This window comes from Alligator mississippiensis, chromosome 7, assembly GCF_030867095.1.
Source record: "Alligator mississippiensis isolate rAllMis1 chromosome 7, rAllMis1, whole genome shotgun sequence".
In the NCBI taxonomy this organism is placed as follows: Eukaryota; Metazoa; Chordata; order Crocodylia; family Alligatoridae; genus Alligator; species Alligator mississippiensis.
In genome coordinates, this window is record NC_081830.1 from 61783122 (window position 1) to 61807697 (window position 24576).

At 43.6% G+C, this 24576-nt stretch overlaps 1 long non-coding RNA gene across 20 annotated transcripts in view; it reads left to right on the plus strand.

Annotated features, from left to right (window-relative positions):
• Positions 1–24576, plus strand: part of LOC109284199 (uncharacterized) — a 190123-nt gene that overhangs the window by 155113 nt on the left and 10434 nt on the right. For 13 of the 20 annotated variants that reach the window (XR_009463468.1, XR_009463470.1, XR_009463471.1 and 10 more), the window contains 4 exons: positions 10693–10807; positions 11550–11793; positions 15159–15313; positions 16203–22095. This is a non-coding gene — a long non-coding RNA (uncharacterized LOC109284199). Of the gene's footprint in view, positions 1–9513; positions 9764–10692; positions 10808–11549; positions 11794–15158; positions 15314–16202; positions 22096–24576 lie in introns of all 20 variants that reach the window. The other 7 variants (XR_009463472.1, XR_009463484.1, XR_009463483.1 and 4 more) reach the window with 7 other exon arrangements.

Genomic DNA, 24576 nt, shown 5'->3' on the forward strand with positions numbered 1-24576 from the left:
GTATGGAAAACCTGGAGAATTCTGTCAACCTTGAGCCAATTTTACTGGTAAATATTCTGTAATTACTTTAAATATATTATAGACAAATGGATTTTGTAGGAAAGGCTTAAAGGATTTATAATATTGGTTGCTGAACAATAAGATATGGTAATAAAAATAACTCGGGGTGGAAAATAGAGCTAGAAGGAAGAAAACGTTGTGTTAAGGTCAAAAAGGTGAAGGTGAAATTATGCTAAATAACTATGTGAAAATACAAGGAAGTTTTAAAAGAGGTAAACAGTGGGAAGAGAAGAGACTAAAAGGTGTGAAGAAGGGGCAAGTCATGTCTGTAACAGTATAATGTCAAAGGTAATTTGTAATAAGAGGAATATTCATCAAGGACAGCCAGAAGTGCAGATATAAAAAATCAGGAGCCAAAATAATAAACAATTAATGGGAAAACCTACTGGAGAGAAGAGTAGTATGCCACCCCTGAGGAGAGGCAGTGCATGCTAAGGAGTCCAATTCAGGAGACTCCCATTCTCTGGTTGCATCACTGACCGGCTGCAGGTTCAAAAATTAGAAGGATATCTTAGAGCCTTCCCTGTGCCCTTGGGAGTCATTGGGTTTCTTTCTATTGGCTTTCACTTAAAACTATATTAGAAAAGTTGCTTCTTTTTTTTTTTTTTTATTTGGATACAATACAGGCATTCTCAATTGACAGCTTTAGAGGAGAAAATATATATTATCTGATTATTTGCATACTAAGTATACTCTTTTAGGGCCTGAAGCATACTCTTTTAGGGCATACTCTTTTAGGGCCATTAAGTTGATGGAGAGATTCCTATTATCTTCATGGAACTTTGCATCAGAGCTCTAATGCCCTGGACCTTTTACTGTGAGAAAACAGTTTCAATGACACTGGATTGTTTTATGTGAGACAGAAAGAAAAGCGTGCAGAAATATGATCTATCCTCTTCAATGTACTTTTCTGATCCCATGACACACCTTTCTTCTGACATATATAGAGCTGTGAGTCTAATGCAAACTAGTTATTAGGAAAGAAAGATTGACATGGGTATTCTGAAAGAACAAAGTCCGTGGTACAGCAACTCCCACTATTTGTGGCTCAGAAAAACTATGAGCTAAGTCCTTCAAGTTTGGGGAGGGGCCACCAGTTTGGTTCACACTCATGCTGGTTTATGTTATCCAGCTTTCAGCCACTGGCACTGAAACCTTCATAAGTTTCCTGTTATCTGCTGCTCATGGCTGGCTGACAAGCTGGCATGACCTCAGGTCATTAGGGCTAGGGACAGATATTACACATAAACTGGTCTAAGTGATCAGAAATCGGTTTAAACCCATAACAGAACAGATGTTCAGTGCACATAAACCAGTTTGAAAATGGCTGAAACTGGTTTGAGATAAACGTGGTTGAATGTAGTATCAGACTTAACTGATTGGGGTCAAACCGGTTTATGCAATGTCTGTTCCAGACCCTTTGCTGGTTTAAGTTAAACTAGACACCTCAGCATCCTGGCATGTTCTCTGGGCTGGGTGGGGCTCTCTGCTCCACAGCAGGCTGGCCCCTCCCCTCTGCTCCCTGGCTGGGGCTCCGGCACAGACTGCAGGCTACTCCCTGTTAAGCAGAAATACCCCCTCCCCTCTGCCTTGCTGAGAGGTGCCTGTGTATTAGCTAGCAGACCACATGCTGGCTACAGTCCATGGTGTGGCAGATGGGACAAAGGCAGAATCAACAGGTACCTGGTAAGGTCCCTCTGTTGTTTTCTTAATAGGGTGATAAACACTGTGTTATCAATTCCCTGCTGAGCTGGTGAAAAGCGGGGGGGACTCCTCCCTAATCAGAGCATCTCCCAGGTGTGGCCATGTCCTCTAAGCTCAGCACTATGGAAGGGAAGGGAGGGCTGCTCTAGTGCCTCCCGGCTTCTAGCCTGAGCCACTGCAGCCATGTGCCTACATGTCTGGGATGTCTGTGGAGTTACAAACTGGTTCGGCCTAGCCAGGTTAGACTAACCTACAAAGATTGAATCAATTTAGGCTCAGGCTTTTTGAATGTTTGTCCCTAGCCTAGGAGGGTTTGAGTAAAGTGGACTAAGCATAATGTGGAAAGGATGACTCAGATCTTAGAAGCAAAAGTTTATTGAATAACTTTTAAAGCAAGCACTTAATTGTATGTTTGAATAGCAATTAATGGATTTGCAAAAGAATATGAAAGCTGGAAAAACTGTTTGCACTTTAATTTAATCAGCACTCTATTTTCTCAATACTCATTGTTCCCACAGTGTACTAAAGAAGAATTGACTACAGCTTTTATAGTGCTTCACAGTATGGAATAACAATTATGACGCAATTTTAACATCTACTAAAATTTGTACCATTAGAGGATAATTTCATCACTAATTATAACTCCATGAAACTGCATGATACACATACAGAACACAAGACCAGCATAAGCTATAAGCAAATATATACAAATGAAGCCAGGGGACCAACATGGTCACTCACTACTTAGCATGAGAATGTTATTCAGAAAAGTATATTCAACTAGGCATTTTTAAAATAGTATTAGTGGTATTATTACTGTTATTGAGATTACAGAGACCCAGGACACTAGTGGTGGGTATATATATTTTTTTATTTACACAAACCATTACCTCCTTCTATAGAAGCCCTTGTGACCTGGGATGTCTGGCTAACAGCTGATGGTTTGAACAAGCATAATATTATAAGCTGGTCAAATTGTATCAGTGTTTGAAGCAATTCCAAAATGTAGTGCTTTAGGCTATTACATTTACTTTAGGATGGTGATGTTGAGCCCCTGGTCCATGGGTCAGATCACACCCATGATGCCATGCTTTCCAGCCTACAGGGATTCCCACAGGTTCAAAAATTTGGTAGCAGTGGCCACTATCCTTATGCCAAATTTCCTGACATGGGGAGCCCCATATATAGCACCCTAGATTGGCACACAGAAGTGATCTGGACCTGATCCAGGCACACGAGGGCTAGCTAGAGCCCCAGGGAGGTGGTGGGGAGCCCTGATCTGTCAGCGCCGGACTGATGGGGATAGTGTGGGGCCCCAGGTAGGGGTGATGTAGGATATGCTGGGTCCCAGTCCAACAGTGCAGAGCCCCTATCTAGCCGGCAACATGGGGAAGAGGCAGCAGTGCAAGGCCTGATCCTGGTGCACAGGGCCTGACTTGGCCTGCAGACCAGCCTTATGCCATTCAGCTGGCCTGTGGCACCTAAAGGATGAGCACTGCTGCTTCAGGAAAACCTGGGACTGAATAGAATATGGTGAAATTGCAGGTGCTTGCAAATATATGAAAGCCTCAAAGGAAATATGATGACCATTATCAGAGATTAGGGCTGTGCGAAGCTTCAGGTGCTGATTTGTTTTGGAGAAGATTCAGCCTGATTCGGCAGCCGAATCTCCAAATCTGAATTGAATCAGGAGACCAATAAAAAGGTCCGAATCAATTCAAAGCCTCTGAATCGATTAGGAGAAGATTCAGAGAAAGATTTGGAGATTTGACAATTCAGGCAGTCCCCACTCACAGCCACGGAGCTAGACCTGGGTTCCATGCTGGTAAGCAGGGGGTGGGAGGGTCTGGAGGAGGGGACCCCCATCAGGCCCCATCCCCTACCTGTTCCCCCAGCCCCCTGAGCACCCCCAACCCCCGCCCATTCTCCCAGCCTTGTCAATGGCTGCGCGGCCCGGCCCCACCATCCAGGCTTTTTAAAAACAAAAACAAAAAAACCCCAGCCCCGCACTCACTGGCTCCTGCCAGGCAGGGAGAGGGGGCAATCCCCGCTGCCCTGCACTGACCCATGCTGCATGGGGGGGCTCTGCCACGAGCCCCCATCCCCCACCCATTCTCCTAGCCCTGTCAATGGCTGCCCCGCCCGGACCCTGCATCCCAGTGCTTTAAAAAAAAAACACAAAAAAAAAACCCAACCCACATTCACCGACTGCTGCAGCAGCTGTTGGGGCCTCTGGGGGCTTCTAGCAGAGCTCCCCATGCAGTGCAGGGCAGTGGGGGGCAGCAGGGATCACCCCTCCACCTCCTCCTGGCAGGAGCCGGTGAGTGCGGGGTTTAAAAAAAATTTTTTTTTTGAAGAGCTGGAACGCTGGGGCCGGGCAGGGTTGCCGTTGATGGGGCTGGGAGAGTGGGCGGGGGATGGGCCCTGTTTTATTTGGAGATTTTGCTGATTCAGCGGTGGCCAAATCTTCAAATCAGATTTGGCCAAATCAATTTGAGACAGTGATTTGAATTACCAAATTGAATCACTGTCCCCCGAATGGGCTGAATTTGTATCTGAAGTGAATACTAGCCACTTTGCACAGGCCTATCAGAGATGAACTGTTTTGAAAGATGAGCAAAGGTGGGTTTTAGCCTCTGCACAACTATAGTCGATGAGGCATTGAGCAATCAGATAGCTTCAGCTGATCTTGGAGAAAAGAATCACTTACCAAAGGAAAAAGTGTTTAATCCAGATAGATAAGATCACTCCTGACTTTCTGCTAGGATTTTTCTGGTAGACCACATGATATTAGCAGTTGCAGCGGTTGATGAGAACACAAATAATGCATTTTTCTCTTGCAGTTTTTGTTCATCCCAGGCCATCAGATTCTTTAACTCCTCCCTTCCTCTTGTAATGCTGTGGTGCCCTTGGTGCAGTTCAAAGATTTCTTGTTGCACAGATGCGTGGATACCGTTTAAATAACCCGCTTCAGTGCATGAGATGATCCCCATGATTCTTGAGATTTTCAAGAAGTGGTTGGATAGGTATCCATCTGGAATAACTTAAAAATATCACATACTGTATTTATGCAGGGGGTTGGACTACATAGCCTTTGAGGTCCCTTCCAACCCTATGGGTACTTTTACACATGCTCCGATGCATTCTGATTAGTGTTCTAATCAAAACGCATTAGCATGCTGCAGTGTCTCATGTATTCAGCTTCCCACCAAATTTCAAAATGGTAGCGGGGGTGCTTTTAACTAAAGCTTCCTGAATGAACTTTAGTTAAAGTGCCTCACTGCCATTTTGAAATGCAGGACACTGAATATGAGACACCGAGGGCATTTTAATTAGAGTGGCTCCTGAGAGTCACTCTTATTAAAATACCGTTCCACCCCCACCCCAGAGCAGGTGGATAGGCACCCTATGATTCTATGTGCCAAGGAACCTAAATAAAGCTTCTTAAAAATAAGCACCAGATAATAGGATTGGATTTTTGTAGCAATGGGGTTGAAAGGTAAAAAATATAAAAAATATGGAGGACTGGGTTGACTATTTGAAGGTGGGCTTTGGTACGTTAAGTCCTTAGATGACTTCCTACACTGCATCATCAGCGCATATGTGCTTTTTAGTGTTTTTACTATAAAAAAGAAAATAAAAGTTGTTTGAACCACAAAAAGCCTGACATGGTAGATGACTGTTTTTTAGCAAGGATTGTGATTTGATGGTTAGGGAATGGGGGTGAGTCAGGGTACTGGATGCTATCCTGTTTCTTCTCTGAATTTTTTTGTGGTTTTGACTATTTCACCTAACTTCTCTGTGCCTCAGTTTTCCCTGTGAAATGGGAATAATTGTCCAAACTGTATAGCAATCTAAGCTCTTCAGGTCCTAGCTGAAACTTAAGTGCAAAGTACTGTGGATTTTCATGGTTCTTGTTTTCACCATGACATCCCTTAAATGACCAAAATTTGCCATGACAGGAACAAAAATATCATGGCCCAGTTTAAACTGTTGCTTCCTAACAGCTTCATCCATTCTGGGTTTGCTAGTTGTGTATATATACAGGTCTGTGCTCCAGTTGACAGCTTTGCTTGTTGTATTAACTCCTGTAGAGCCAGAAACATTGTTCTGTGGTTCAGCGACTTGATGCATCTGATATGTTGTACTGTCTTGGGTCAATAAGAGTGCAACATGTGCAGTAATTCCACATATTATACTAAGAATCCTTTTGATATTTTCAGTGGATAAAGCTCACACTCATGTCTAATGACCAGTTTTAAACTAATTAACTTAATCATTATTTTCTAAGGCAGCCAGAGCAATTCCAGCACATCTATATATTACCTGTAAATCATAGATCCTTCCATACAAATGCTCCTCTAAAAGTTTAGCACCATCAGTTAATTTAGATTTATCTTTGTTAATATGAAATATAAGACTGCTAGTGTATTTTTTTTGCATCATATGCTGCTTCAGTTTCTATTATGCAAAGCTGATTTTTACTACAGTAGGTCTTTTACTTCTGAAGAACTAGAGTGGCATTGTAAAACTGGCATGTTAGGCTCCTAAGCTAAATGCAGGTCTGGGAAATTCTTGTGGTTAGATACATTAGGAGCCAAGAGAGTTGGGTTCTATTCCTGGCTTTGCCACAGATGGCTTCTGTGACCTTGAGTGAATCACTTCAGCTTCCCTATTTTAGGGTATTGTGAACTCCAAGCATTTTACATTTCATGGATGCGTCTCTCTTTCCCTGGTAATTTATTTTTGCTGAGTACCTTTGTTTTTCTCTTCCAGCAATTAGATTTTATCATAATGAGTCAATTGGGGAGAAGTGACTGAAGTGCAAGATGCACTAGCTAGGACCCAGAAAAGAACAATAAAAATTGCATGATATTTAATAATTAACATTTAATTACAGTGCTGCATAATTTTACACACTTGAGAAGCTTATCTTCACTCTTTCAAGTAGACCCAAATCAGGCCAATCAGAAATGTTGGAAAGGAAACAAACTCTGAGACTGACACCCAAATCTCTTTTTGAACTGGACAGGAAGGACTTCTGTAAAACAATAACTGACATGCCACCTTTCTGAAGCATTGGCGATGTGTAGGGGGTGCATGCGGGTGCACGTGCACCCCATGAGCTTGGCAGTGCACCCCTTGCAAAAAGGAGGCGCTGCCAACATTGTTGGCGGTGCCTGTGGGTGGTCGCCACTCGCCACCCCAACTCCTCGCCTCCGACACCGCCAGCAGCGTCTGCGGGCAGTCCCTGATAGCCACTGGCGGTGTTGGCATCTGTGGGTGGTCACCGACCACCAGTTGGCGCTTGCCATCCGCCCTCACTCCCCCCCACAATGCTGACAGTGCTGTGGCCATCTGTGGGAGCTCACTGCTTGCCGCCACCATGCTCCCACCGCTGACAGCATTGCTGTTGCCTGCGGGAGCTTGCCATGCCCCCTCAGCCTCTGGGGGCACGTGGCATTCATGTTCGGAAGCATACATTCAACTTTCCTAGTTTCAGAAATCACATAGCATAACCGATTGACTACTCCAAACTACTTGCACCCATCATTAGACTCAAGGCATCCCTTAGAACAGGGCTGGGCAATTATTTCAGGTGGAGGGCTGCTTATCCAGTTTTGGCAAGCTGGGGAGGGCTGCATGGGTAGCCCCACCCCTTGACAGGTGCCCCGCCACCTGGTCACGATCTTGGGACCAATGTCCCGGGACCAGCACCGGTGGGGCCCAGAGAGGGGCTGGGCTGGCATGGGTCTGTGGAGCCGGGCTGGGATACACCAGCAGGGAGAGGGGGGAGCTGGCCCAGCTCCATAGAGTCCCTGCTGCCTGGGGCCTTGTACCCCTGCTGCCCTACTTTGGGCCCTGATGGCACTGGCACTGGGACACCAGTGCGGGCCCTGTGCTCCCACTCCCGCTCACTCCCAGTGCCCCCCAGCCCCATGGTACAGGTGGGGGGCAGCATGCAGCCCCGACCCCCTGCTTGCCGGTAGAGGATGAGCTGTGCAGAGCGCGGGGAAAAGCATCCCCTCACCCGCCCTGTGACGCACACTCCCTGCTGCAGCCGTTCACAGCCCACATAGGGCTGTCCTGAGCAAGCACAGGCAGCCCCACGTGGGCTGCAAGCGGCTGCAGTGCATAACACCAGTCACGGGGTGGGGAAGGGGTCGCTTTTCCCCCGTGCTCAGCACGGACTTGTAACACACCCCCGCAGCCAGCATGGGCTGTGCACCGGCTCCGGACTCACCCATCAGTGCTGTGCTGCAGTGGCAACAGCTGTGGCCCCCCCACTTGCTGTGCTGGGCAGCGTTTGCTGCCGCTGCCCGCCTGAAGCTCATGTGCTGCATAGCACAGAGGCAGCAGTGGCAAGTGCTGCCCAGCACAGGAAGCAGGGGGGCCACAGCTACTGCTGCCATGGCGCAGCCCCAGCAGGCAAGGCTGGAGCCAGTGCAGGGCCCAGGCTGGCAGTGGGGGCAGGTTACAAGCTGGTGCTGAGTGCGGGGGAAAAGCGGCCCCTTTCCCGCCCCGTGGCCAGTGCCCTGCACTGCAGCTGCTCACAGCCTGCATGGGGCTGCCTGTGCCTGCTCAGGACAGCCCCGTGCGGGCTGCGAGCAGTTGCAGCAGGGAGCACCAGCCGTGGGGTGGGGGAGGGGCCATTTTCCCCTGCGCTCAGCACCAGCTTCCCCCCCCCCCCCCCCGGCGCAAGCTTACCTGAGCTGCTTGCGCCGGGGCAGCCACGTGCTCCCAGGCCAGAAGCTGCTGCTGGGGCTTCTGGCTAGAGGGGTGGGGCTGGGCAGGCCCTGCTGTTGCAGGAACCCACCGGGCTTCCCCTGGGCCCTACTGCCCCTGGTTCCTGTAATTTTTTACATGAACCAAGGACAGATCAATATTAATTTTCTGAATTTTTAGGGGCCCCACAGAATGGATAGAATGGTCTCTCAGGCTGGATGTGGCCTGCAGGCCATATTTTGCCCACCCTTGCCTTAGAAAATGCTAGCTCTTAGCTTTCAGTGATTTTTTTGCTACAGAAAAATAATAGAACATTTCTTCTATTGCAACGTACTCGGAGAGACCACAGCAGGTCAGAATTTTTTTGGCACAATGGATTGACATTTGAAGTCTGTGGGTTTGTCTTGCGAATCATGTGGGTTTTGCACATCTAATCAGGCTATTATTTCGCAATACCCTGTAGCACCCTTAAAATGATCTTGCAGCAACTCAGTATGTCACATTGCTCTGGTTGAGAATCACCGGTCTACTGTAGACTTTGGGTGTGTCTACATAGTACAATGCAGTGCCATACATGGGTACTTGAGCTAGCTCTGAACAAGCCACTTTGGGTATTGGAGGCAGTTTAGCTGCGTTAGTGTGGTGTTCCGCCAGCTTGAATTGGCCCCACTGAGAAGCAATGCATTGTGCTATGTAGACATATTTTGTGTTATAGCACGTGGTAGATATAAGAGGCATGTCCTTTGCAAATTGCTTATCTGTATAACATTTTCTGAAGGATGTAGTTCAGAGCTATCTTTTTATTGTGGGCAACATGGTGTTTCTTAGATTGTAAAACAATCATCAGCAATTAATCCCAAGCCACTATCCTTAAACCATCTTATTTTAGAATGATATGCCACACATATACCATGCCTTCAACCTGAGGAGCATAAAGCTGTTGTGTTACAGTTTGCCAAAGCAGACAGTTCAGAGTATCCTTAATATAATTCTCTTCTTTCTCTTGATGTACCTCTTCCCTAGACCTACCCCTTGTACAACCTTATAGTGGTGGCAATGAGGGCAGCAGCATAAAGGTATTCTCCTGTATCTGTGCATCCTGGAGAAACCCTTCACATAAAGGAGTTCCCAGATGACATTTTCACTGGGTTTACAGACTCTGCATGCTGTCAGAGCTGGCATAATGGTTTAATGGCCACACTTCCCCAAGAAACAGGCCTAGGATCAAAGACTCACTGGGGATTGTTCAAACCATTAGGAAGTACTGCCTTGGGTAAGTGCATTTGATTACAAATGTTCTATTCTTTCAGACCAAGAATCCTGTTCTGAATGAAACCGCTGAAATTAGCCTGTAGAAAGAGCAGTAATGTACCAGGGATCACCTATGAGCCCTTTGGGATGGATGTCATGAAACATGTAAATGAGACTGAGTTGTCATGTCTCTTGTCTGGAATATTTTGGTGTATTTGCTAGTAGTTTATATAATCATGGGCTTCTAGTTAGACAGCCAAGCCAAACGAATTAATATTTGCCAACTGCATGATCTCTATCACTCCCTCTTGGCTGGTCCAACAATTTCAGGTAGAAGGGACTGATTTTGGGATTCCTCATGAACTGTGAGCTTGTTTCTCAACTGGCTTTACAGCTCCTATAAGAATCAAATAAATCTCTAAAAATCAGTATATTAACTGCTTTTTGCCTTTCTTCACTTGTCAGCTTGTAAGTTTTCTGAGAGCCATGAATGTCAGGCACTAGGGGGATACAAAATATTATAAAATACTTGGAAATGAGAATCAGAATGTCAGTTTATATTTCAGGCTATAACAGTAAACAGGCTTTTATATTAATATATGGGATTCCATATCTGTGTCAAAAGTATGATTATACACACAAAGCTTACAGATTTAGTGCATGTCTAGTTCCCACTTGGGCTGCATTTCAGTAATGTCCAGCAGCTCAGTAATATTAGTGCTGCAGCTTGTTCTGAAGCAAGTGTTTTGCATTGGTCCTTTAGCTCATCCACCTTTTATATTATCAGTGTTTTTTGCAATATATTAATTAAACAGCCCACGCATACCTCTCTCCCTGCCACACCTTCCAGCACACTAATCTGCATTCCTCTCCCATCTCCAGAACATGCCTTTTCTCATAATGTAATACTTGTGTTAAAGCTCACGTTCACTTTCTTTCTTGTTCTCATAGAGCCAAATTGACCCCAGGGAGTTCAGTGGAGTCACAGCAGTGATTATTTGACTGCCAAGACTACAGGCTAAATTAATCTTGTCTCTAAAGAAGCAAATCCACAGCCTTTCAGCAGGTAACTTAAGCACTAACTGTAAAAACAATATTTTGAACTTTGCTCAAAAAAATATTGGAAGTACTTCATCAGCGGCTACTAACTTCAGCATCAAGGGGCTCTCACACCCCTTCTTAAATAAGAGATCTTTCAGGACTCTCCTTTCAAGCCCACCCCAGAATGTCTCAAGAATAGCCACAGCCTTTTCTCAGTTTTTCAAAGCCCTTCTGGTGATGTACTTTCCAAAAACTGGTTGTGCTTCAAGCCCACCCAGATTTCCGCAATAGCCACGCCAAGCACCTTCTAATAAATACAATAGTTACTAGTGCTGACACAAACCAAAATCCCAGAACATCTCAGAAGTTAAAGAATATTTTGAACTTAAACTTGAAAAACCATTTTTGGTGGCTGGACCCTTTTTCTATAGTGGATCAAATCAGCACCCCTGATCAGTACAGCCACTATCGCTGGTTCAGTTGAAGCCTGATTTTTATCTCCTGCTTTCCATGGAGTATGCTGAAGGTGGCAGAGGTTGGCAACATCCTGAGTTTTGGCCCAGGTCAAAGGAAATTGTTAATTAATCAGTACCTCAAAGTACAGATTCCTTTGCTGGTTATCATGCCCCATAGCAAACAGTCTTTCTAACCCCTTAAGTAATATTAAAACATTAGTCAAGTCTGCACTCATTCTTCCTTTTTCCCTCCAATGAAGTTTCTATTTTACTTCTCACTTTCATATCTATTTTCCTTTGTCTTTTTAATAGAATCATAGAACAGGAGGTTGGAAGGGACCACCAGAGGTCATCTAGTTCAACCCGCTGCCAGAGGCAGGATCATCCTTATCCAAGCCATCATATACAAAGGTTGAGCACCACTTGTCTAACCTATTAGCAAAACTACACCGTAAACCCTGGCACAACCACTGTAACCCGATGCAGGTAAAGCAGGGGTACCACGGTGGCTCATGTTCTGCTGTTGCAAGGAAGAGGGCCCCTGCTAAAGAAAAAGGTAAACCCACCCCACAGTCCAACCTAATCTGACCATGAGGTAAAATTTCTTCCTGACCCCAAATATGGCTATAGGTCTGACCCTAAGCAGAGGGTAAAACCCTCTACCCAGAAACCTCTGGGTTTCAATCCTAGCAGGCACACCCTGTCAACATTTCTAGCCTTGGCAGCAGCCAACACCCAATGCCTTTGAGGAAGCTGGAACCCCCACCCCCCGAACTCTGATGCATATAGTAGCAGGATTGGAAAAAATTCCTTCACAGCCCTATGTGACAGCCAGCAAAGCCCAGAAGTTTGGGAAATATCAGAACACAGGCATAGCTACTCTTAGATCATCTATGACTGATGCTTATCCAACCTCTTTTTTTTATCACCTCCAATGACAAAGATTCCATAACTTTCCTAATCGGTCTATTCCACTGCCTTGTTCTAACAGTGAGGACGTTTTTCTTGATATTTGGTCTAAGTCTACTTGGCTGCAACTTCAAGCCATTGGTCTGCATCCTACTCTGGAACAGAGAGAAAAGGTGTTTTCTCCCTTCATTATGGCAGGTCTTCAGATATTTGAAGACTGTGATCATATACTCTCCTGAGCGGCTTATCTGCAAGGTAAACGTGACTATTTCCTTCAACCTCTCCTCATACGACTTGCTTTCCAAGCCCTTTATCATTTTTGTTCTTGCCTCTAGCCTCTCCATGTTGTTTTTAAAATATGGAGCCCAAAACTGCACACAGTACTGTAGATGAAGCCTTCCATGCCTTGCACCTACTGCCTCCATTAATGCATCCCAAAGTTGTATTCACCTTTTGTGCAGCTGCATCATACTGCAGGCTTGTATTGAATTGTGATCCAAGACTCCCAGATCCTTCCCTATAGTGATGCCATCCAGTCAGGTGTCACCCATTTTGTAGCTGTATTTTATATTATTCTTCCTGAGGTGTATCACCTTGCATTTGCCAGCATTTAACTTCATTTTGTTAGCTCCAGTCCAGCTTTCCAGTCTGTCAAGATCCATCTGAATTGCACTCCTATCCTCTAACATGTTCACTGTCCTTTCCAGTTTTGTCATGTGCAAATGTCTCAAGAAGCTCTTTATTTCAGCATCCAGATAATAATGAACAAATCATTATCATTAATAAACACTTTGAACAGCATTGGACTCAAGTTCCCTGTGGGACACTACTTGAAACTTCATTGGAAATGTCTTCTATCTGTTTATAATTGCCCTTTGCTTGCACCTATTGATCCAGTTGTCTATCCACCTGATAGTAGTTTCATTTAGCCCAAATTTTACCAATTTGTTTATGAGAAGACCATGTGGGACTTTGTCAAAAGCCTTGCTGAAGTCCAGTGATATTATATCCATAGTCCCTTCATCTACTCAAGTAGTTACTTTGTCAAAGAAGGAGATCAGGTTTGTTTGGCATGATTTATTCTTAGCAAATCATTGCTGGCTGTTTGTGATCAGCTGCTCCAGAGGCAAATGGACTTCCTTGTGATATGCTCTAGTATGTTCTTGGATATTGAAGAGAGGCTAACCAATCTCTAGGTCCCCAGGTCCTCCTTTTTTATTATGCCTATATTTTCCCTTTTCCAGTCCTCTGGTACCTTGCCTGCCTCCCACAACTTCCTTCAGATCTCCTTTGACAGTAGCTTCAGCACCCTAGGATGAAGTTCATCAGGCCCTGCTGACTTTAATTCAGGCCCATCAAATGTTCTCTGTTTCTTTTGTTATTTCCTCTCTCTGCTTGTCCCCTTTTCCTTATCCAAATAATCCTTATTAGATGTCTGGCTATATCTTAATTTTTTTGTGAAGATTGAGGCAAAATAGCTGTTGAGCACCTCTGCACTCTTTCCATTTGTTGTTAAGAGTTGACCTTGTCTATTTAACAGCTTCTTTGGTCTTTCTTTTCTGGCCAACATACTTATAAAACATTTTCTTACTGTCTTTAACCTCCCTGGTCAGCTGCAGTTCATTTTTTACCTTTGCCTTCCTTATTTTTGTTCCTGCACGTTCTCGATATTTTTCTGGTGTGTTCCTTTGGTGACCTGCCCATTTTTTCCGTTGCTTATATGCTTTCCTTTTTGCATTTGAGGAATCCTAGAAGCTTCTTGTGAGGCCACATTTATCTCTTATCATTCTTCTTGTGCTTCCATTGTATTGGAACAGTTTCTTGTTTGGTTTCCAATACTGTGCCCTTTGGAAACTTCCAGCTGTCCTGGGCACCTTTATCCTTCAGGTTCTCTTCCTATGCACCATTCTTATTATTTGCTTGATTCAGTTGAAATCCGCCTTTTTGAAATCTAGCATCTTAGATCTGTTGACCTTGTGTCTTCCCCATCTTAGGATTTTCAATTTTATCATATCATGATGGCTTCCTCCCAAGTTTCCCATTACCTTCACATCCTCCACCAATTCTTCCCTATTGGTCAGGACAAGTTCCAAGATAAATGATCCCCTAGGTTTATCCTCAACCTTCTGGAACAGAAAGTTGTTCACACAAATTAGGAGCTGGCTTGACATTTTATGTTTAACTATATTGTTTTTCCAGCAGATGGCCAGAAAATTGAACTCTCCCAACAGTACCATTTCAAAATTTTTGGACATTTTTGTCACCTCTTTGAAGTGTATCTCATCCACCTCTTCTTTCTGACTCGGTGACCTATGATAGATACAAAACTGATTTATTGGTGGGGATCTTATACCTTTTATCTTCAGCGAGATACATTCTGATCTGATATCTTCCTCCTGAACCAAGGGACAAGTGAATATGTTTTTGACATGCAAGGTAACACCACCACCTTTTCTCCCAAACTTGTCCTTCTAAAACAGTCATCAATATTGACATACTAGTCATAAGAGCTGTCCCACTAGGTCTCTGTGATACCAACCTTTTCTTAGGCTGTGGCTTCCAGCTCATCATGTTGGTTCCTCATACTTATCACATTCATATATGTATATCAGATATATTTTACATTTTGACTTACTTATTTCCTTTTTGCATCACTTGTTGCTCTCATGTGGCTCTCTGACCCTTTCTTGGAGTTGAGCTGCTGCTTTCAGTCCTTTCCTCTCTATATGGTTTGTTCTGTTGCTACAGGGTTTTGTTCACCATCCCCCATGAAATCTAGCTTAAAGTCTCCCTTACCAGAATTGACTAGGTGACAAATATTAAGCTCATAATTAATTTATAAATTTTAGCTTACAACAATCCCTTTTCCCAGGCCCAATTTGTTCTTTACATTAATTTATACTAATTAGAGGTCAATTTAATACATTCTTGACTTCATTTTGATTGTGACTGTAAAGAAACATTAAAGCCTTCCTGAAATATTTCATCTATGAAAAGATTTCTTGTCTTCAGGAGAGAGGAATCTACTAGGGGAAGAAAAAGTGCACTCCACTATGCCCTGGGTAGGAAAGATATCTCATTGAATACCACTGTCTTCTTCCAAAGACCCTTCCACAGATGCATCTCCCAAATTCAGGCCTGATCATGCTGGGCACCACCAATAAGAGGTGAGGACAGTCAGTACTGAGTGGGATATTGTAAGGGCAACATGAGAAACGGGCCTTTAATTACATAAAATCATAACATATAACAGAACTTGCCCAAGCAGTTGAGGACTTGTCATGTGTCAATACTGACTGACAAATAGGAAATTTCAGAAAGCTCTGTGATGGGTGCAAGCCCCACACACAAGCAGGACAGAGAGGGATTTTAGCTTGATTTAAAGACTAGGAATATAGCCAGTTTTACCCTGCAACAGCTGCCAAAAATATTTCTCCAAGAAGAAATGGTCAGGAAGGGACCTGGAAATAAACAGGAGGAAGCAGGAGTTGGTAAGCTGTCATTCATACTGCCTAAAAGGAATGTTGTCCTAAGAGCTTAAGAATAAAAGTATCTGAAAAATGGAGTAGGAGAAATAAAGGGTTTTGATCTCGCAGGAAGCTGTTCTTCAGGTTTTCTCTGTTACCCTTTTTGGATGTATAAACTGCCTGCAACCATGATGAATGGGAAGGAAAGGGGGAATGGATTGGGGAATGAATTAGAGAAGTGGTTCACAAGTGTTTTGGACCAGTGGACAATCATCAACCCTCAACATTTCTCACAGGCCGCCATATACCTTTATCACACTTGCCACTGAAAATAGCATAAAGGTATGTGGACTCTGGGGTGATCCATGGGCTGACTGTGAACCTCTTAATAAGGTCATGTGGACTACCAGTGATCTTCAGGCCACAGCTTACAACTAGAAGGGGAAGGTTTTTTATAACTGTGAGATTGATCTTATTAGTCCAGGCCTGCTTTGAAGTTTGTTCTTTTGTTGATTCTGTACAATATTATTTTGCTTAACAAGGGCTTGCTCACATGGATATCTCTTTTTCTTTCTGTTTCTTGGTGTAGTCAGATGAAGTACTCCTGACTGGGCACCTGTCTGAGCCTCCTCTTTGGCTGTTTACACGGTAAAGTTTATATTGTCCAGTACAAACCAGAGTTCTGTTTTACAGCAAACTGGTGCCTGTGCTGTGTTGGCATATGTGACTCCTGTGTTCAGAAAGTGATTTGTCACTTTTCATATGAAAACAAACTGATACTTTTATGGTGACCAATACTTAGAATACAATTCCTGCCATTATGAATGTGTTCTTCCCCAGATATGCCAGACGTAAGCTTTTTGCTTACCTTTCCTTTGTCTACTGAAAATGAAGTCTGAGTTATTATTCACCCAGTTCCAGTGAGTCATTCTACACCCTTGAATTATTTCTGACATATGTGAAATACCTTCCACTGAATTCCTACTCTGGAGAGCCCTTTGCCTGACCGGTTTATCAGTGAATGCTACCAGACTCATCGTTTACTATGCATCACCATCATGGCATGTGCAATACTAAACATGATGACAAGACCAACTAGACCCACCCATTTTATTTCTGTAGCCCATATCTTCAAGAGCCTTGTGCAGCCGCACCAATCTCATGCACAAGAGAAAGAAGTTTGTCCTGGGAAGAGGGGCAGGCAGCAGGACTGGTTCTCAGCACTACATGTAGAAGGAGGAAATTGGGTCTGTACAAGATGCGGTTGGGTTGTTCATGCAGAGAGAAACAGTGAGGCCTAAATACAATGTATAAGGAATACATTTCTGCTGAATTCTGGCTTTATTTTCACAGCTAAATAAAAACTGTACTTTTCCTATGGTGTAATTAATGTGCAGTAGCTGTCCTACTGTACAAGCCTAGTGGAGAAAAAGGCCCTTCCATATTATTGTAACATAAAGCAGGGAAGGGCAGCCCATATTCCTCCCCTGCCAAAGGTGGGCATTAGCTAGTTTGCCTCACTGTAAAATGAAATTGCCTTGTCATGAGTAAAGCTCCAAGTCCTGGAAAAGCCAAGCTCAGTGTACTTCCCTGGGTTTGAATACTCTGCAGCATTTGTGGTGGTAGCAATTACTTAACTGGCAGGGGAGATACCATGATCAAGAAGGTAGGGAGATAGATACCATGATCACCAAGTTGGTTCTCCCAGGGAGAGAGAATTATATTCCAGGCAGGCTGACCCCTGTGAGTTTTTCTGAGTGCAGGAAACTCGACTGCACAATTCTTTGGCAACGTGGCTTGCTTCTCAGCCTTTTGACTAGACGCAAACATGCATGACTAGGGAGAATCTGAATCCCAAGGTCGCTGGACTTGCACATGGGATACCTGCCATGGATCTGGGGAATATCCGAAGGCCAAGACATACATCTGGAGGAAGGATACTTGACCATTAGTACAGCCACACACACAGACTTGAATGATGAAGTTCTGCTCAGTTGCAATTTGGAACTTGGCTTTGCCTAATAGAATTCGGAGCTGATTTGGCCCTTGAAATAAGTTTAAAAAAATTGTTGTGATAGATGGTTTAGTAGGTGCCCAGGGCTCAAAAAGATTACACTGTTTAACAGGTTTCATTATGCATTACTTGGCCCATAGCAAGAAAATATACATGCTAATTCAATTATTAGCTATCAATTAGTTCTAATATTAAAGCTCTGTCTTGTACATGCTGTTTTCTTATTAAAGGACAGCTGAATTGAATACCCATAACTTCAGCAGCAGTATAAAACTTGCTTTCATTAGGAAATGAGGCTGATGTGCATCAGCTGGAGATTGGATTCTAATGCTGCCCACAAGACATAGTAAGATCTAGTCCAATGTGTGATTGAAGGAAGTGGCTCTACTATTCAAAAGCAGGAGCTTAGGATCTGTTCTAGGGAAGGTGGTGCCATTTAAACAAAATCTTGGTTAGTTTAAAAGTGGATTGAACTTTGGTTAATGTTAATTATCATTTTTTTTTGATCCTCAAGAACTTCCAGATGTGAATCTTTGACTTGCAATGATAAACCTGATTTCTTCATTCTTTTCAGCACAACCTGTTTGATTATTAGTTATTGCTTGGTGTTAACTTGATTTGTTTTAAGGCCGTGTTCTTTATGCTTAAATGTAGTGAATAGACTATGTTTTATATTGCACTTATCTCTTATTTTCTTGACGACTTGTAATTTAGACATGTCTTGTGTGTGCATAGGGCAATGGATTTCTACTTGTATGCAGGTGACTAAATATGTACATTTTTCATATGTATTATCTTGAGGGGATCTACATGGGACAGCAGTAGGAGCTGATCTGTCATTTCTCTGTTCTCTGTAAATCCACTGGATTGAGACAGCTGGATAGAAACAATCAAGGTGTCAGTTTTGGTCACATTTTTTTGTCATGTTCCTTAGCTAACTCTGTTTTATGCATTCAAAAATAACTTCAGTGTGAACAGGACTAGACTTCCCTCAAGCTCATTTAAGAAAGAGGAGCTGTACACATACCAGTATTTCCTGGGGTAATAACCCTTCACATTCTTTGTGGAGTCAGAGTAATTACAGTAGAAGTCTAGAAACTTCTTGGTTTGCTCTTACTCCTTGGGTAGCTGCCTAGGGCAGTGTGAGCCAGCTAACAGCTGTGCAGGCACTCCCCTAGGAGTAGTCAGGTATACGAATCCCCACCCTAGTAAAGGTTACAGAGGATAAAGCCACACATTCTGAAGGAATAAAGAGCCTCTTTGCTTGCTTGTTCCCAAAGGAGCTTTGCTATAAGAAGCAAGCCAAACTTGGACCTGATTCCACAAACTTCTCCTTCCCCAAGTACCCTTACAGGAGTCAGTAACATTCCTCCTGTGAATATGGGATGTGGGATAATGACCCTTGCTATTCATTCTTAAAGGAGCAATACTATTTTTGCATGTAATGCTAAAATATGAATGTATTATATATAGTATATTGGCATCTCCCTTAGAAATGCATGTTACAAAAAGTGAACTATCAGACGCATATAGTATACCTAGAAAATGCTCACATTTTCCTTATTTGAAATGCTTAGAATGTCCTCAATCTGTATTATCTTTAGTGATTTCCCTGGTAGCTTGGAAGCTAACTTTACTTGTGCCAATAGTGAATGTCAGCCCATAGGCACTTAAAGTGTCAAATATACAACTAAAACATATTTTTTTTATCACATTACAGCTGCTGACTATTGCAGATTTGGACCATGAAGCCCATTAAAGCTTCTGAGATCAAATGAAAAACTAAATTATTTACAACACAGCACAAACATATCCTGTAAATACATTAAGGCATTTTGTTTGTGGTATGCACTAAGGCCAATCTAATAAATTGTACTTATTATATTCTCTATATATTTTGCAAGTGCTTTAAAGATACCTTCAAAATAAAATGGCTTAGTATGAGATATTGACTTAGGATGATAAAATATATTTATTCATAATGTACCAACATTTTCCCAAGCTGCTTTTTGTATTATTCTCTTTGAGGATGTTTCTGAGATGTAGAAATACTCATGTTTTAATAGGTCAGACCCCTATACTACTGAAATCAGTGGGTACAAGATGGGTGGACTGGCTCCTAGATTGATCCTTAAAGCAAAATATTAGCTTTGTTGTTGTACTAGAAAGAACTCCTCTATTCTTCACAATGCAGCTGTATCCTGAAAATGGTATAAAATAATTATGTTCAGTATAGCTGGAGTAACACTAACAAATGGCTACCATTTAAACGTGATGGTGCATGTACCATACTTATGGTCATTTTTTTGCTTGCAGAGTTTGCATCCAAACCCACCAGAGAAAGGAAATGTATTATTTAAAGAAAAATCAGGTTAAGATATTGTTGCAATGACCCTGATGAGTGTTTTTTTTTCCTTCAGTTGAAACTAAGCTTCAATAAGGCATAATGGGACAGATTTTCCAGCCCACTCAAGCACAGCTGTTGCACAGTAGAGACTGGGGGCTGTCAGGGGTCTGTTCAGCTCCCTGGTTCTGAAATACCCGACCCTGGCATAAGTTAAAGGTTCAGAAAAGCAAGTCTAACTCTCATTCGCATTATATCAATGGTGGAAGATGTGGAAAGAAACACTACTCTATCCTACTGCTCCCCAGTCCCTACTCTGTCTCTGGTACACTGCAACTTACCTCCAGTATTTCTGTATTCCTACACTGGGCAAGAGTGTGCAGCTGATGATACAGACATCCTTGCCAGACTTTCTGCTGACAGAAGGTTCCCTACTCAGGAAGATTTAGCACCAGGTATCTCAAGACAGATCAGGTCTACTTTGTGCTGCATTAGGTTCCAGTCCATGTAGTAGCAATGAGTCAGGCTATAGTGTGGTAGATTAGTACCAAGACCTCAGACCCCTTGTCTATTGTACTACTTAATGAGTGTGAGCACCTGCTCTTTCCTCATATTGGACATGCATGAATGAGATCTTCTACAAGTGGATTCTCCATTATCCATGCTGAAGGAGGGAATGCTGCTTTGTGAACCCCCCCACCACTTGTGCCCCTGATTCCCCTACAATATCACAGAAGCCTTTTGGAGCCAGATTTTGTGGGGTGGAGCTGAGGTAGGAAAAGGCAAAGCAGACCTCCTGGATTCCTGCATGGAAATAACATCAAGAATGAATGTTGCTTAGAGCAGACTAAATCACTCTGGGAGTGGGCCCCTCTGTGATTGGTACACAGCTGTCAATTTACCAATTTCTACATGGTTCATTTGGAATTATGGTGCATCAGGAGAGGGGGAACTCAGCCATAAGGACAACAGCTATGCATGCAGGATAAGATCTGTCTCAGAGAGTCAAGTGACTTTCCTGCATTAGCTGGATCCATGAGGCCGGAAGCCATCATTCCCTGTAGATTCTGGGGCCCTCAATACCCTTCCCTTGGTATACCCTAAGATCATCTCTCTCTTGTTCTTAATGCAGCACTACCATTTTTCAGTACCATGTCTCCTCTTTTATTTTATTGACATGGAGAATCTTGAAAGGGTACAGAGAAGGGTCACAAGAATGATTAAGGACCTGGAGGACGAACCTTATGAGGAAAGACTAAGGGATCTGGGACTGCTCAGCCTGGGGAAGAGAAGACTGAGGGGGAACTTGGTGGTGGTCTATATGTATGTAAGGGGTGAATATCAGGAGCTGGGAGAAAAAACTGTTCACTAGGGCACCCTCAGGGAGGATGAGGAGCAATGGCCATAAACTGTTAGAGGATGGTTTCAGGTTGGATGCAAGGAAGAACTTCTTTACGTCAAGGGTGACCAGAATCTGGAATAGACTTCCCAAGCAGGGGGTGCAGCCCCAACCTTGGAAGTCTTCAAGAGGAGACTGGACAAACACGTTGTTGGGATCATTTGATCTCAGCAGTTTTCCTACCCAGAGCAGGGGGGTTGGAGTCGATGATCTTTCGAGGTCCTTCCAGCCCTTAATTTCTATGTTTCTTATGATTCTATGATACCATTTACTGCCAATTCCTGTAGAGGAGTTGCAACTAGCCAAATAATGTGCAGATTTACTTTTGTGCAAGAGGACAGAAATGTAGTTTAAATACATTACTGTTTCATCATTTGGTAATTATTTAGCTCACTTTGGTGCATTACACTAAGCTCAGTGAATGAAAAGCATGATACACTGTAAGTGCTAAATAGAATGTATTATTGCAAAGTAATTTAACTAATATAATATCTGCCAATTTATGCGTATTTATGAGGTCAAAGAGTTCATATTCCTTCAGGTCAGAAGACAGAATGAGTGTGATCTCATCCTGATGCCAGTTTCTCCACATTACAAAACCACCATGTAAAGTGGCACAATTGCTTGTCTCTAAGCAAGGACCAAGACCAAGCACTTCCTTTGCAACAGAAGAGCTGGAGGGAGCAAAAATTTTATTATGCTCCTCAAAGTTCACTAAAATCAAGGTACATCCCTCATGTTAGAACTAAAATGTCTGGTCTTTATTTTTTACCTTGTAATCGCTCACCTCAAGGCAAAAAAACAAAACATAAAACAAACATGTTTTTAGCAGTGAAGGCAAGCCCTAACAGTGACAAAACGAAGACATGCAGAGTTGTACAGTGTCTGCCTGTCTGGGAAGATAGGATTGCCATTAGAGATTACAGCAGATCTGACCTGGTATACTCTCTCTAACTGGGCTCATTCCCAGCTGCAACGGAGGAAAAACCCAGCAGAGCAGTTCAGAGTAGCCTGCACACAGGAAATGCTTTTTCCTGACCCTCATTTGTTAATTTATACCCCTGAAGCACTAGATCCCGCACCAAACTCTATTTATGGTCCTTACTACTATAATTCTCAACATTCTTGTTATCCACATAAATGCTTTATCCCTTCTTTTCATTTGGTTTGTTTTCTTGTTGTTCCTCTTCTAAGCCTGGCATCTTCAAGGATAAAAACAACATGCCCTAAGGCTGTTTCGGTATTGTCAATTCACCAATAGAATTTAAAATACAATTTTATTTTCATCCAAAGCAACTCTAGTCAAATGCAAAATGTGATCAAGTCTAGGGAACAAGTACATGTCAGGCAATTCACAAAGAGGCAAATATCTAAGAAATGGAACTATAGTTACAATTTCCTAAGCAAAATGAGGTAGTGTTGGATGTACATTTTTATCCAACACACTGTAATATCTGTCAACAATGACCCTGCCTGTTAAGCGAGCACTTAGATGTGTTGTGAGTTACGTCAAAGGATGGGAGTTACTAAACGTTTTCATGGGCAAATGATGCCATTTCATCTCAGCTAAAGACCCTGTCATGACTGTCCGCACCTTTGTTATCAGCAGGCCAGCCTGCTGCAACATAGTCTACCTTGGAGAACTCAACTTCGGGAGCTACGCAGAAGGTAGGGCTGGTGCACAGCCCGCTTCCTGAAAGAGGGAAAATCACTGAGTGGAGTCTGTTCTCAGCTGCTGCTGTTTTGTGCTACTCTGCAACACATACAAGCTGCCGAAGTGCTGCAGTGGGCTGGGGGAGAATTTTTCTGAAGATAGCATAGTGCAGAGTCACCATAAGCAAAGGGTCCAGTGTAGGAAGTTGTTAGGAGCAGGGCTTGAGACAGGAAGAAGTTGGTGTGTACACTGAGCATTACAGGGATTCTGGGCTGCGGTGCAACCGTAGGCAGCCCAGGGCAGGCTCTGGCAGTTCCAGTTAGGCAGCTGGTTACTGCTTTAACTTGTTTGCCCCAGGTCAGGTCAGAATGCAGGAGGCATGACGCAGGCATGAGGTTTTACTGCCTACTTCTGGGCTGTGCCTTCTGAGCCTCCACGAGCACCACAGAATCTGACCCATTGCAGCGTTTGATCCATACCCTGCGCTGGCTGCTGATCCCAATCCACTTCAGGATGAAATTCAAAGCGCTGGACAAGGCCAGTCTGCGGAGCTCTGAATGACCTAGGCCCAGGTTACTTAGCAGCAGCGCCAGATTAACCTATAGGCAAACTAGGCACATGCCTAAGGCCCTGAGCTGTGGAGGGCGGGAGGGGGGACTCAGTCCTTCGTCTGCAGCAGTGGCACGAATGGCCCTGTCCGTATTCCTTCCTTTTCCTTTTCCTCCCCTCCACTGGCCTTGCCGCCGCAGCTCCTTCCTAGCAGTGGCTCTGAGCCCCACTCCCCAGGGGCAGCAGCACTGAGGTGGAGAGGGGGGTCTTGACCGGCGTGGGGCCCATGAGTTTGTTTGCCTAGGCCCTACTAAAGGGTAAATCCAGCCCTGCCTAGCAGACAAGAAGCACATACAATGTACCCCTCCTTCTTTGGCCCACTAAATCAGCTGTAGTAGGTAGAAATATTCTTAATCTATGCTTCCAAGCAAAAACCCTCATGGCAGCTGGTGAATACATATCCCTGGATAGTGAAATATTGCAGTTTAGCCTAATCGGACCACATTTAGGTCATGTTCCATTGCAAGAGGCTCTGTGACTCCCACTGATTGCATGTTTGGAACCAAGCACCCTGACCCCAGGGATTAGATTTTCTGTATCTGCTGCCTTCTAAAGCTCTGCAGCTGCAGTACACTTGTTTCCTATGGGACTAGTCCTGAAACTGTCACTCAGGTGAAAAGCCTTATTTGTTAATATGGTCCCACTGGTTTCAGGGGAATACAGTTTTACAGGTTCACATGCAAATACGAACAGGCACCAATACAATTTGCACCTGGATAACACAGTAATAAGTGCACTACAAGTTATCTAAAGATTCATTGCCTAGATGTACTTTATCTAGCCAGAGTTTAGGGGCTGAAAATTAATTTTGTGGTGATAATACTAATTAACTAGTAATCAGCAATTTAATAGGCCAATTCCTGAGGTTCTTACTCAGACAAAAATGCTATTCTTTCCAATAGGGGTGTAAGTTGTAGCTGTGTTGGTCTAAGGACATAGGCAG